The sequence below is a fragment of the Pollicipes pollicipes genome, unplaced genomic scaffold (assembly GCF_011947565.3).
Source record: "Pollicipes pollicipes isolate AB1234 unplaced genomic scaffold, Ppol_2.1 Scaffold_3449;HRSCAF=4056_pilon_pilon_pilon, whole genome shotgun sequence".
Taxonomy (NCBI): Eukaryota; Metazoa; Arthropoda; class Thecostraca; order Pollicipedomorpha; family Pollicipedidae; genus Pollicipes; species Pollicipes pollicipes.
This window is the reverse complement of record NW_023596298.1, coordinates 34,048-46,463: the sequence shown is the minus strand read 5'-3', so window position 1 is coordinate 46,463 and position 12,416 is coordinate 34,048.

Here is a 12,416-nt window from a genome sequence, read left to right as displayed (position 1 = left end):
ATGCAGTGCAAGTAATTCTTACGTATGGTTGTTTGGCTTATGGCAGATGCATGGCGTCGTCCAACATTTCGTTGTCGCATTATATTGACTAGTTTCCTTGGAAGTGCCTTCGCTGACATCCATGGTCGAACTTTGGCTTGCCATAAGTCGGAGACTTTACAAGTTGCATGCAATTTTGATATTTCTCAAGATTACGCAAGTTGTCAAGTGCATTTGCTAAGAACATTACGCGCATAGATAAGACAATATGAATAGCCTTTTTCTTCGAAGAAAAACCAGAAGAATGGAGATATAGTTGTGCTGATATTTTGGCAACATGTCTTTGTTGAAATGAATAGAGAAAGTGGTCCTGCTATCCGTTTCGATAAAGGCATGTTGCCGAAACATTAACGCATCTTTATCTCCATTCTTCTGGCTTTCTCCGAGGAATTAGGCTATTACTACTGTCACATCTCTTTTAAGAGATTGATTTTTTAATTGCCTGCAATGGCGCAAAATTTAGCGTGGCATAGCAGCGCTCTTCGGACGTTTTTCTGGAAAAACTTCGGGATGGATGGTCAAATAGCTCCCCCTACGCGTGGTAACGTCAACAATGCGTGTAGGGATGTGAATAACAACAAAAGTGACGGATAATAGTGATGTGAACGACGATAATAGTGACGCGTAATGGTGACGTGAGCAACAATAATAGTGGCGCATAATAGTGACGCGAGCCACAAAAATAGTGACGCATAATAGTGACGCGAGCAACAACGATAGTGACGCATAATAGTGACGTGAACAACAATGATATTGACGATAATAGCGACTTGAGTAGCAATGGTGTGGTGCCGCGGGTAATCCTGCAGTCGGAAATAAAGGCACATCGGCCGCTAGCACAGTGTACACATTACATTCGGCAATATCATGTTCTGAAGAGGATCAGAAAGCCTGAAAAAACAAATGCGTGACAAAGTAAGGTCACAGTAACAGAGACAAATTATGAGACGTTTTCCATGCCTGCAACCGCAGTTGGAGCAGAAAGGCATCCAACCTTGGTCATTGTTCGGTCTTCCATTGATACCATAAGGGCACGGTACGCGGCAGGTCGCTGATTAACGAGCGGCGGTCAGTGGCGAAGTTTCATGAAAGCAGCTGTTACAAAAGCTTCGCAATCAGCGCTAATCGCTCAGACGTTCTAGCAGCTTACTGGCCCGAATGAAACAAAGGAAACACCATTCTTAGAAACTCCATGGCCCATTTCCACAGCACCTGTGCTATGGGACAAGGCCACCTTGCCCGCAAAGGCCCGTGCTTAGCCCGTCCGCCTCGTACGTCCGAAAAAGCAAGACATACGCGCCCACAACCACACACGAAGCGACGCGGCGCAGACCGAGGTGCCGTTCCCTCACCGTGACCGGCACTGTGCCAGTCCGAGGCGGCAGAGGCGGCGTGCCGGACCCGCACCCGTACCTCCCCTCAGCATGCGGTGCCGCGCGCTGCGTGCGCTCCGCCTGGCTGCGCTGCTGGTGACGGCCGGGACGCGCCAGGTACCGCTGCTCGACAGGCCCGGCCTCCGCCACAGGCTGCTCGGCTGGGCGCCGGCCGGCAGCAGTGCCCACTGCGCCGTCCGCTGCGCGCTCGAGCCGCGCTGCGCGGCCGTCACGTGCGACGGCTCGGCGGAGGCGGACGCCTGCCGCCTGTTCAGCGAGGCCTGCTGGATCCACCGCCGCGGCTCCGTCTACATGTACGTGGACAGCCCGCTCAGCTGGCCGGAGGCCAGGGCCTACTGCGCCACCCTGACGCCCGCCGCCCTGCTGTCGTCCGTCCGGAAGAGGCGGAACAACAACTTCATCCAACAGCTCGCCCAGTCCCACGGTCGCCAGTTCACGTACATCGGGCTGTGGCATAACCGGCAGTTCGCCGACAACGAGTACCGCTGGGTGAATGGGCGGCCTCTGAACTTCACCAACTGGGGTGCCGGTCAGCCGAGCCTCAACACGTCAGTTTACCCGGAGACCCACGTGGCCCTCCGGGACACGGATGGAACATGGAGCGTCAGAGCGCACTTGGAAAGATATCCTTTCGTCTGCCAGACACGTGCTACGTGAGTGCAACGCGCAGCGCTCGCAGGACCCCCCCCCCCCCCGTCGACCCCCCCCCCCTCCCCCATGGTCTCCTGATCTGTGGTGTGTGTAGCTGTTTTCCTATGGTTTAGCGCTCAGCTTGTAAAGGGTGGTCGACGCCAGAAACACACAGCTGGCCAGAGCGAGCGGAGCTGGTCGACGAATCACACTGGAGCAGCGTGGTGCGGCATCCGGGCGGCGTTCACGGCGACTGGCGGAGGCATGGCGATCCAACCCGATTTGACGGCGATACGACACGGCGAAGGAATGAGATGATGTGCTTCGGTGTGGACATGCTCGTAGCGTTACTCCTTTGCGGCTCAGTAGACTTACCAACCACCCCAATAAAGAATATATGTCTGCTGGTGAAAATGGTGATTGCATAGGAGAGCACCAAGCGTTGAGCATTTCTTGCTTTGTAATCCTCGCCGGGGACCTTTCGCCCGATGAGGGGCTTCACAGGCTGAATGCTCAGAGACTGCAGTCATGCTGGAGCTAAGCGGGGAGCAGCACTGGACAGTTCGCGTGACATTGCGCCAGGTTAATGCCATTCAATATCGGTGGGAAATGCCTATAAAAACCAAGCAAGGTGAGTGGGATGAAACCGGTGAATATACGCCTTCTTCCATCTGCTGAATCAAGCGCCTGATATGACGTTAAGAAAAACGGTACTGATAGTCCTGACAATGTAAAATGCATCGATGGGTACTTATCAGTTAATGGGTTATTCCACGACAAACCAAATGCAAATTGGTGCACTTCAACGCGGCACCCCTTCAAATTTGATAAGAACGTATCTGTAAGGCTAAGTACACGACCAAAACACGGTTCTGACAATTTCAGGGCTGCGCGAGCTGAAGAGATGCTGATAAGGACATAGAATCAGATGAAAATACGCGATAGAGTCACGAACCTTGTTTTAAATCTTGCTCTAGAAAAAAAAAATTTGCGATGTGCATTGCTTGGGAAACGCGTATCGGAAGGCGAAATACTTGTACCTTCTAAAACATTTGCCAAATATCATTTCAACTTTCATTCATTACATCATGTCACATACATATATCATTCAACTTTAGTCAGGTTCATATAGTGAATTAGTTTGAACCTTGGGCCGAAATTTATAAAATGTATTGCGCCTTTTATTTTACCTAAGCCGGCATGTATTGGAGGAACAATTTATTTACGTCAAGACTAAAAAAAGGATATCGATCAAAGTTCTTCTGGATCACTAGCAAATTGAATTTGAACCTTGACGGACCCCATGCGGCTGCAGGCCGTGAGGCGGCCAGCAGGTACAGGTGACCGGGCACGATCGGCTCAGTTTCATTTTATTATATATACCACTCATTTTAATCTTAATACTGGTCACTTAGACATTCTTCCAGAATTCCGAAACTATATATAAATGACGAACGCGTGTCTATCGATAGACAGTACCTATCGTCCTTCACGAGTCACGTACGTGGTAATGCTGTGCGCTCCGTCTTCGCAGCACATTGATAACTATTAAATAAAGTTTATCTGGAGCGCAACATGAGGCGAGATAATCAACTGTTCTAAAATGACATCATCTCGTTCATTCTGGCAATGAGCCGGAGCGGAAGAGCGGACCGCATCGAGCACGATAAATCTCCGCTACCAAATTCTGTCGTTGACTTGAAAATTTACTATTGATCGGTAGGGTTCAGGGATCACGCAACAAACACTCCTTTTTGCCGGTTTCAGCAACTGCCATCAGGGGATGTGCACTAACAAATCGGGTAAAGTGAGGCGAAGAAAAAGGTAAAAAGGGCTTAAACGACGTATCGATACTTGGACGTGAGTAGTGCAAACCACTTGACATTTTTGCGACCAAGAGTTTTAACTGGTCATTTGTTAAAATTATGCGGAGTTGCTGTGCCAAACTGCATAGGCATGCGTAAATTTTTTCCACCTGAAGCACGAAGGGACAAACAGTGTTTTGCGCAAAACCACCGACAGGTACCTACCGAAGAGGCCCGCTCTAACTGGTGTGGTAGAAACTGTCTTGCACGACTTGGAAAAAAGCGCTGTCACCTACCGCTTCAAAATTGGTGCAGACCCGCTACCAGGTAGGTGTGCCGAAGCCACGAAATCTATGACCACAGGCTTCGGATCAACAGCAGGATCCAGCTCAGCCACGACAGGCGCGAGCCCGAATCGCGAGATCTTCTTGGAACCGGTACACACAGTAATGGCGACGGCCAATGTGTATGGCGCTAGTTTGTGACCTCTCATTGACAATGTCCTTGCAAGAAAATAGTGGGCACCAGTCAGGGCCTGACAGTGCGTGTAAGCCTGCAACTCCAGGAGCAGTGTCCAAGCTTGACGGCAAAGGATCTCCTCTAAGCACATTGCAGGTTGGTGAACAGATACGTTGTGGGCGCAGTTTATCGAATGTTTTACGGAGCAAAACACGAAGGAATACAAATTTGTCGATTACACTTGCAGCTTACCTGTCATCTATATGCGTGCACGCTATACGTTTAATAAGGATCCGCAGTTTTTTGTTCTCATTTATGGAGTTCTAGTTTCGTTCTAATTTATTTATGGATTCTGACCGTTTCGGAACGACGCTTGGCAGGAAGGTTCAAAAGCTACAAACGCTGAGGAGAACGCGCGATTACAATTGTTGAGGGCCTTGGGGGAAATACGTACCAATTGCTATTACATCAATGAACAAAACTATACCAACTTTCGAAGAAATCCCGTGTGTGATGCATACAGCGCGAAACATGGAGTGAAGCGACTTGCTTGGACAACACTCATCTCCCTCAACATGTTCGTCCAGAAACTAACCAAGTCGGGTCCTTGGGGGCTCTTTCAGTCAAGGGCCCTCTTCATTGCAATAAAAACCAATTTTATTCGTAAAACCCTCTTAACCCCTTGTTCCTACTTACATGTCTGGGGCCCATTTTTTACATTTCAGAAGCCCTGCGGGAGTGTCAGATTGCCAAAAAGTATTACTGCGTTTGGTCCCAGGGGCTCCCGCCATCCCTAGGGTAGCCATAGCCCCCAAAAGCCCCTCCCTCCTCATTCTCTGTATGGAACTAGGTCAGCTCCGGAAAATATGTCAGGCTCAGGTTGTCCGTCTTTCCGCTGATGATGTTCTCTCCAGAGTTGTCCGGTATTGTACACGGATAGGATAAAATTGTGCACCATGGATTAATATCTTCATTTTTGTATCTGTGATGATGGAGCTTTAAAAAATAGCCTTCGAATTTTCCTGTAAGCACCAACTGCTTGCAGCGGTTCTGCCACAACTATGGAAGTAGAAACGTGTCATCAAGCGCCCTTGGTTGTCACTGTCAAACAAGTATGCGTAAAATTCTTCCAAAATCCTTACTGCTTTTGCCTTTAAACATACTTTTTAGCCATACCAGGACATTAAAGAAGGTCTGAGATCAAGGTCAGGTCACGTCGTGGTCCTCTCGAGACAAAGTCAGGTCACCTTATCGGATATATTTCTGCTCATCCGGTTCAAATGACAGAATCGTTGGTTCGAGAATCCATCACTTAAACCAATTTTTCCACAAACTTGCATAATGCTATGACTAGCCATCATGAGCAGCGAATGAAACGTGGAGTGTTGTTAATATAGCCGATGTTTGCTCTACGACGTCGTTTAACCATTGCCTGCTGGTGTCCTGAAGGTCGATAACTCTACATAAATGCAACGAGCACAAAATAACGTCAGTCAGTTCCGACAATTATAGACTGACCTTACATAACTTGTTAAGGTGCCCTTGGAGTGACCATTGAAAAGTGTGACTGGACATCGCTGGCATACACACAAGTCTATGAACTGGACAAAGTAATTCAAAATAAGGGAAGAAGTCCCGAATTGCATGCATGTAAGGGCCAAAATTGCCGCAAATATATATATATATATATATATATATATATATATATATATATATATATATATATATATACACATCTACTTATACATGGTGACTACACATCTACAGCGATGCACGCCAGTGGAGGAAACGACAGCCATCAGTGAGCAAGCTGCATAATTCAGTATGCGCTAAGCATAGGAAAATATTCTAAACTGAAGAATTGTGAAACGTTCATACATAATTTAAGATAAACACGCTGAAAATTAAACGGCTGATGCTTAAACTTTTCTAAAATAAACTTTGCTGAAAAATGTGAATCACACATTGCTTTCCCAAACGAATCACCATCTGACAAAGTTGAGATGAATTGATGCAAATCAGCCGTAACTTAACACGCGCTCGGGTGGGCGGTCAACTTGACCCCCACCGAAAGTTTTTCCAGAATGATTTCTGAACGGCGCCGTACAGCCGAGCTAAACTTTGTACTACTGTATATAATTGTATGGCAGATCGTCTGGCAGCAAAAATTTATATTTGCCTTGTAAGGTCGCTGACCTATGGCAGGTCAAAGTCAGGCCATAGTTTCAGCGAAAGCAGTTTCTAGGGAATCATTCAATCTGATCCAATAACGGAGAGTTAGACGAAGCCATACATCTCCGAGTTACTTTTTCTTAGGCAGCATAACATTTGAACAAACAAATAACATTCATCCAAGGTCAGGTCTTAAGGGCAGACCAAGGTCAAAATCAAGCTGTTTTATTACTTAAGGGCTTGCTGTAAGGGGTAGTTTTTGGTGCTCATTTCAGATTTACTGATAACAGGAACCGCATTATACACCTTACATAGACTTCTTAAGGGTCAGAATAGGTCACTGACTGAAAATGACCCAGGTCAACATTTTGTCTTTAGGAATATACCGCCTAGTGTAATCTTTGTCGCTTGTCCAAATGCAAAACCCTGGGCGTATGATTTTGATCACTATGACCTGCAAACGGTCAAATGAAGTCAATTACCTTAGATGAGCTTGTGATCTTTTGCATAAAACGGTTATCTAGGTTCTAGGGGCCAACTGGAGACCAACCTAAAATTTGACCTTGTTTGACCTTATTTGACTTAAAGGTCATAACCCAGGAATCTCAAACTTTTACCTAAGTGAGTTCAGGTACAGATTAATGCACCCTGTGAATTTGGTGTCTCTAGCCCTCTTAGTTCCTCAGATGTCAGGGGGTCAAACTGACCCCCCACCCGAGCAAAGAGTACCCAACCGGCCACCCGGGAGCGTGTTAACAAACAAAACTGATGCGCAAATGACGTTGGTAATGCATGGCAATCTTAGATAAAACATATCCGTCATGAAAAAGTGTTAATTGAAGTGTCTATAGGCTACAATTGTGATGATGTAGGTTATGTCTATGTCATGCAAGTGACTAGAATGATGCGAATTATACGACCACCAGAACTCTTTATAAAAGGAAATGTTCAACATTTGAAAATATTAAACCAAGTATTAGATATAATGTCATCAGCTCACGTATAGCTAAAAGTATACCGTTAAGTGAAAATGGGCAATATATTTGACGGTAAATTTATCGATAAAGTAAATATGTTTTTGAATATCTCATTGTTTGATTGTGTCATAGACAGTTGGTATGACGTTATGGTGCTGCCGAAAAAGCCGTGAGAATTTGACAACCAAGCACACACTTGCAGCGCTTCAACCTCCCGAGAGGTGGCCGAGGAGTCGTGGTGGTGCTGGAGGTGCGTTTTGAACCACATATCGTCGTGTGCTCGTGTGTTAGACCTTTCTCTAGGCGTTGATGCATATCTATCCGTGAGTTTAAGATGTTCATTTGTATTCACACACTTGGCTCTGGCGCTAATCTTATGCAGTTTGATTATTAATCTTATTTCCATGGTAACTAGCAAACACGTCCAACTTTTTACATTATTTAGCACGTAACCTGATTTGTGCTTGAACACTGTACAACATGCTTAACATTGGTTCCAAGCCCATTGATGTTCGTTATATCTGGAATTTGTGCTCACGGAGGCCAGATGTGAAGGACTCGACAATTATATTTGTCTTGGCCTTAAACGCCGCATGGCCAATTGGATGGCAGAATTTGAATGGCGTTTCTATGGCGTAATGCATGGCTGAATGGCCTTGATATAATCCGCATAAAATAGTTTGCACATTTTCGCGGGCGCGTAGCACATGAAACAGAGGGCTATAGATCTTAAGAACGGCAGGGCTGTGAACTGCACCGGGTGATCTTCAAGATGGTAATTATAGTTCAAAATCCTAAGCACATGTGAAACATTCCCTTTTAAACCCGCCAGGCAGTGGGGGTCAAACTGACCCCCCCAAAGAAGGTTTTTGCAAAATGGTTTCCGAACGGCGCGGCGTAGCCGCACCAAGTTTTGCATAGCTGTAGACAATTGAGTAGCGGTTCGTCTGGCATCAAAAACTGAAATTTGCTTTGTGCGGACGCTGTCCTATGGCAGGTCAAAGTAAGGGCATGGTCTTAGCGAAGGCAATTTCTAGGGAATCCTTCAATCTGATTCAACGACGGGGCGTTAGACGAAGCCACACATCTCCGAGATGCTTTCCTAGGCAACACAACACTTGAATGAACAGATTGCATTGACCTTAGGCCAGGTATGAAGATCAGGCCAAGGTCAAAATAAACCTTTTTATTGCTCTAGGGCTTGCTGTATGTGATAATTTCTGGCGCTCATTTCGAATTCATTGACAGCAGGAATCGCATTATACACCTCCCATAGACTTCTTTAAGGCCAGTATAGGTCAATGACCTGGGATGACCAGGTCGAAATTTTGTTTTAGGAACATAATGCCTAGAGTAATATTTGTCGCTTATCCAAACGCAAAACTCAAAGCGGTGTTGTATTATTTTGATAACCATGACCTTCAAAAGGTCAAACGAGGTCACTGACCTTAGATGAGCATGTGACCTTTTGCTTAGAACAGTTGTCTAGGTTCCAGGGCCCTTTTAGACCAACCTGGAACTTGACAAGTTTGACCTTATTTTACCCAAAGGTCATGACCTAGGAGCACTAAACGTTGACCTAAGTGAGTTCATGTACAAGTCAACACACCCTGTGAACTTAGCGTCTCTAGCTCTGTAAAATCCTGAGATCTCAGGGCAGTCAACTTGACCTCCACCCGAGCGAAGGGCGTCCAACCGGACACCCGGGCGCTTGTTAAGTAACACCTAAATATTTGCCGTCAAACGTTGTCCTGGCGAGTTCGAGATATCTGAGGGCGTCCGAGGTCCGTAACTGTGGGCATGCCAAGATGGTCGATCTATCTATCGCGGCTAGTTGACCATCTGCATCATAATCGCCAGGTAGGTCAGGACGAAGCTTAGAATCGCCAAAACATTGGATTTCTGCACGGTAAAATATGACAGGCGCCCTCTGCCCGATGTAAGCCGGGTGGTTAACACTGCTCGGTCTCATGGAAACTGCCACCCCCGGCCATTGCTGTTCTTGTTTCTAAGATCGCGAGCACGTAGGCCCAAAACTGCTTCGCGTAATGTATTTCACATGATCATCCTGACCAAGCATGGCCAAGTAGCAGACGCCTCGCCTCTGCTGGCTTTTTCATTTTTGACCTCATTGTGATCCGCCCCTATTGAAATTTTAAGGAAACCGCTTTCATTTTCCGGGCAAGGGACCCAGCGGGCAGACCAGTAGGAGGCACATTATATTTCCCGATCAGAGGCTTCGGGGCTATTCGGTTGCAACGTGTGGTACCCTCTGGCTGTCATGCCGGTGACGCAGGGCGGGATGTCCTGGCTGGTACAGAAAACCTAAGAGGGAAACATCATACATTGGTGTTTACCGGACGCCGGAGGCCTCCTGACCCGGCCATTTGCTACCAAATAGGCGCAGGGCACTCATGACTGCAAAAGATCCCTATTAGTCGCAGATGTCCAATAATTGGCAGAGACTACAGTTCGGCATAACGGGCTCTTTGCTGAAATGGGAAGGAGAGCCCTCCGTTCGGTATCAGGGGCCTGCCGGACAAAGGGCCTTCCATTATTGCGTTGTGGACTCACATCGTTAGCTTCCATCAGCATTTTCGTTGCCAGAGGGCCTCGACCAACACAACAGGCCCCCGGCTTTTGGGGTCCCGTCCCTGTCTCTACCTAACAGATGTTGCCCTGACTCGAGCCCCTTACAAACATTGGACCCTCTATCAGGCGCTGTGGGTCTTTGACCCACAAAAGAGCATTTATTGCTTTAAGGGTCCCGACCGATGCAAAATGCGCGTTCCGACCTTGTTCCTGTTTGGGAATGAGCTCCCAGGGCTCAGACCAACCCGGAATCGATTGTTCAGCGTTGTTGGTCTATGACCGAAGTAGAGACCCGCGCCGTCACAGGGTGTCCCCAGTCGGTGCAAGATGCCCTCTTCCTGACATTTGATGGCCCGGCCCGGCTTCAGTAGTCGACATGGAGGTCGACGTTATGAGGCATCAGACGCTTGCTGGATGTGCACGGCTTCGGGAACGAAGAGCGTAATTGCGCGACTAATAGTGTCTGCCATGGAAATCCCTGTTGATGGCCGTAGGGCGGGGTGCAGGTGCATCACTTCCATTAAGCATGCTTGACGCGGGCTGTGTTGGTGGCTAGCTAAGACGATTGCTGCTATTGGTTTAGTGGGCTGGTGTCGGTCGTCAGGTTTTTGTAACTGTTTTATCGAACAGTCACGTGAAGTTTCATGTGAGGGTTTCACCAAACATTCAGGAACATTTCAAGGGTTCCTCCAAATGTAAACGGCTAACAGCTCTTATCACGCTTTGTTTTCATTTTCCTGTAAGACGTCGCAGCAAAACAACACAGCGTGCTGCGGTCTGTACAACTTATCGACGCCAAACACTCATGGCATCTAGAATCCGTGGACAACGACACCCGTGGTATTTAGGTTTTTGGGCACCGTGGACACCAATCTGGAGTTTGAACTTGTCTGACCTCATTTAACCCAAAGGTTATGATCTAGAAGCCCAAATCTGGCCACAAGCGAGTTCACGTGCAGGATAACACACCTCTTGAATTTGGTGCCTCTAGCTTTCTCAGCATTGACCCCCACCCGAGCAAAGGGTATTCAACCGGCCACCCCGGCGCGTGTTAAACGAAACGAAAGCACAAGTCACAAAGCATCTTATTATAGCGCACATATCACAGACATGAAGCGTAAATGAGTCTTGCAGTTTTGTCGAATCGCCATGCTCCTTAGAAACCAACTGCCTATTTCATGCCTCTCGCTTCCACTGTCATGTTACGTTTTGATTTTTTCGCTTCAACATGATGCATTCGCACTCTCCATCAGTGTGTTCATCCATTTATGTCTCCTTATGCCCCTGTTTGTCATTTGTAGATGACGCCTTTTGTGCACAATTGATCGAAATACTCTGAGACTGAGTAGCCGTCACTCAGGCTTCCCGGACGGGCCTGATCGCAGCGTCCGGCCATGTTGAGCACCCCAGACTGAGTCAGTCTTGTCGCTTGGGCCACCCAGCGGCCTGCGGGAAAATATTCCTTACAACTGCATGCAGCAGCCGTGAGGCAGATGGTGCATAGTTTTGTTGCTTGCCGTTCGGGACCCATCGCGACTGCGCGTCCGGTCAGCGCGTTTGCTGAACGTCGGGAGCCCCGAGCTCGTGCACCAGTAGTTCGAAGTGTCGATCGTGACGCTCCTGCTTCCCTGTCAAGATTCCTTTACCCCCTTTAGTAAAAAATTTGAAGTGCATGGACCCTCCTGCCCACCGTCCCTTCTTCCTGTTCCTGCGCTTATGACATGCTTGAAATACTTAACTCGGAACGGATATATGTATATATATATATATATATATTATATATATATATATGCTTAAAATGGCTTAAAATGAAGAAGTGTGTCAGGGAGCCCGGAGAAAGGAAGGGGGCGGGCAGTGGCCAAGGTCGAATAAATGTTGTGCATGCATCGCCTAAGTTCAACGTTAAGCATTCGAAGTGCGGGCCGTCTCCTTCTGTTTCCATGCCCATGAGGGCTGCTTTGCAATGTGTGAGAACTCTGATGATAACATTTGTTCTATATTGGCTATATCTGGAGTTTAAATCTCGACTGGTACGTTGACGATATTATATCGTCCATCTTTTACGATTCGACATCCAACAAACATTATTGCAGTATATTAAACTGAAGTAACCTTGATATGACATAGCCTTAGATATGACTCATCTGTGACGCGCTTTACGGTGGTACTATGGGGTGGTGTTACGGTATGGTGTTGAGTCTGTTCCAGGGCCTTGGGCATTGAGTTGGGCCGTTGCGCTGATTGTGCGGTTCTTCGGGACACAACCGCTGTTACCTACTGTTCAGACATTTCCGCTCGGTCAGGCTGTGGAGTGGGGTGATACGAATCCGCACCTCATTATCCTAGAT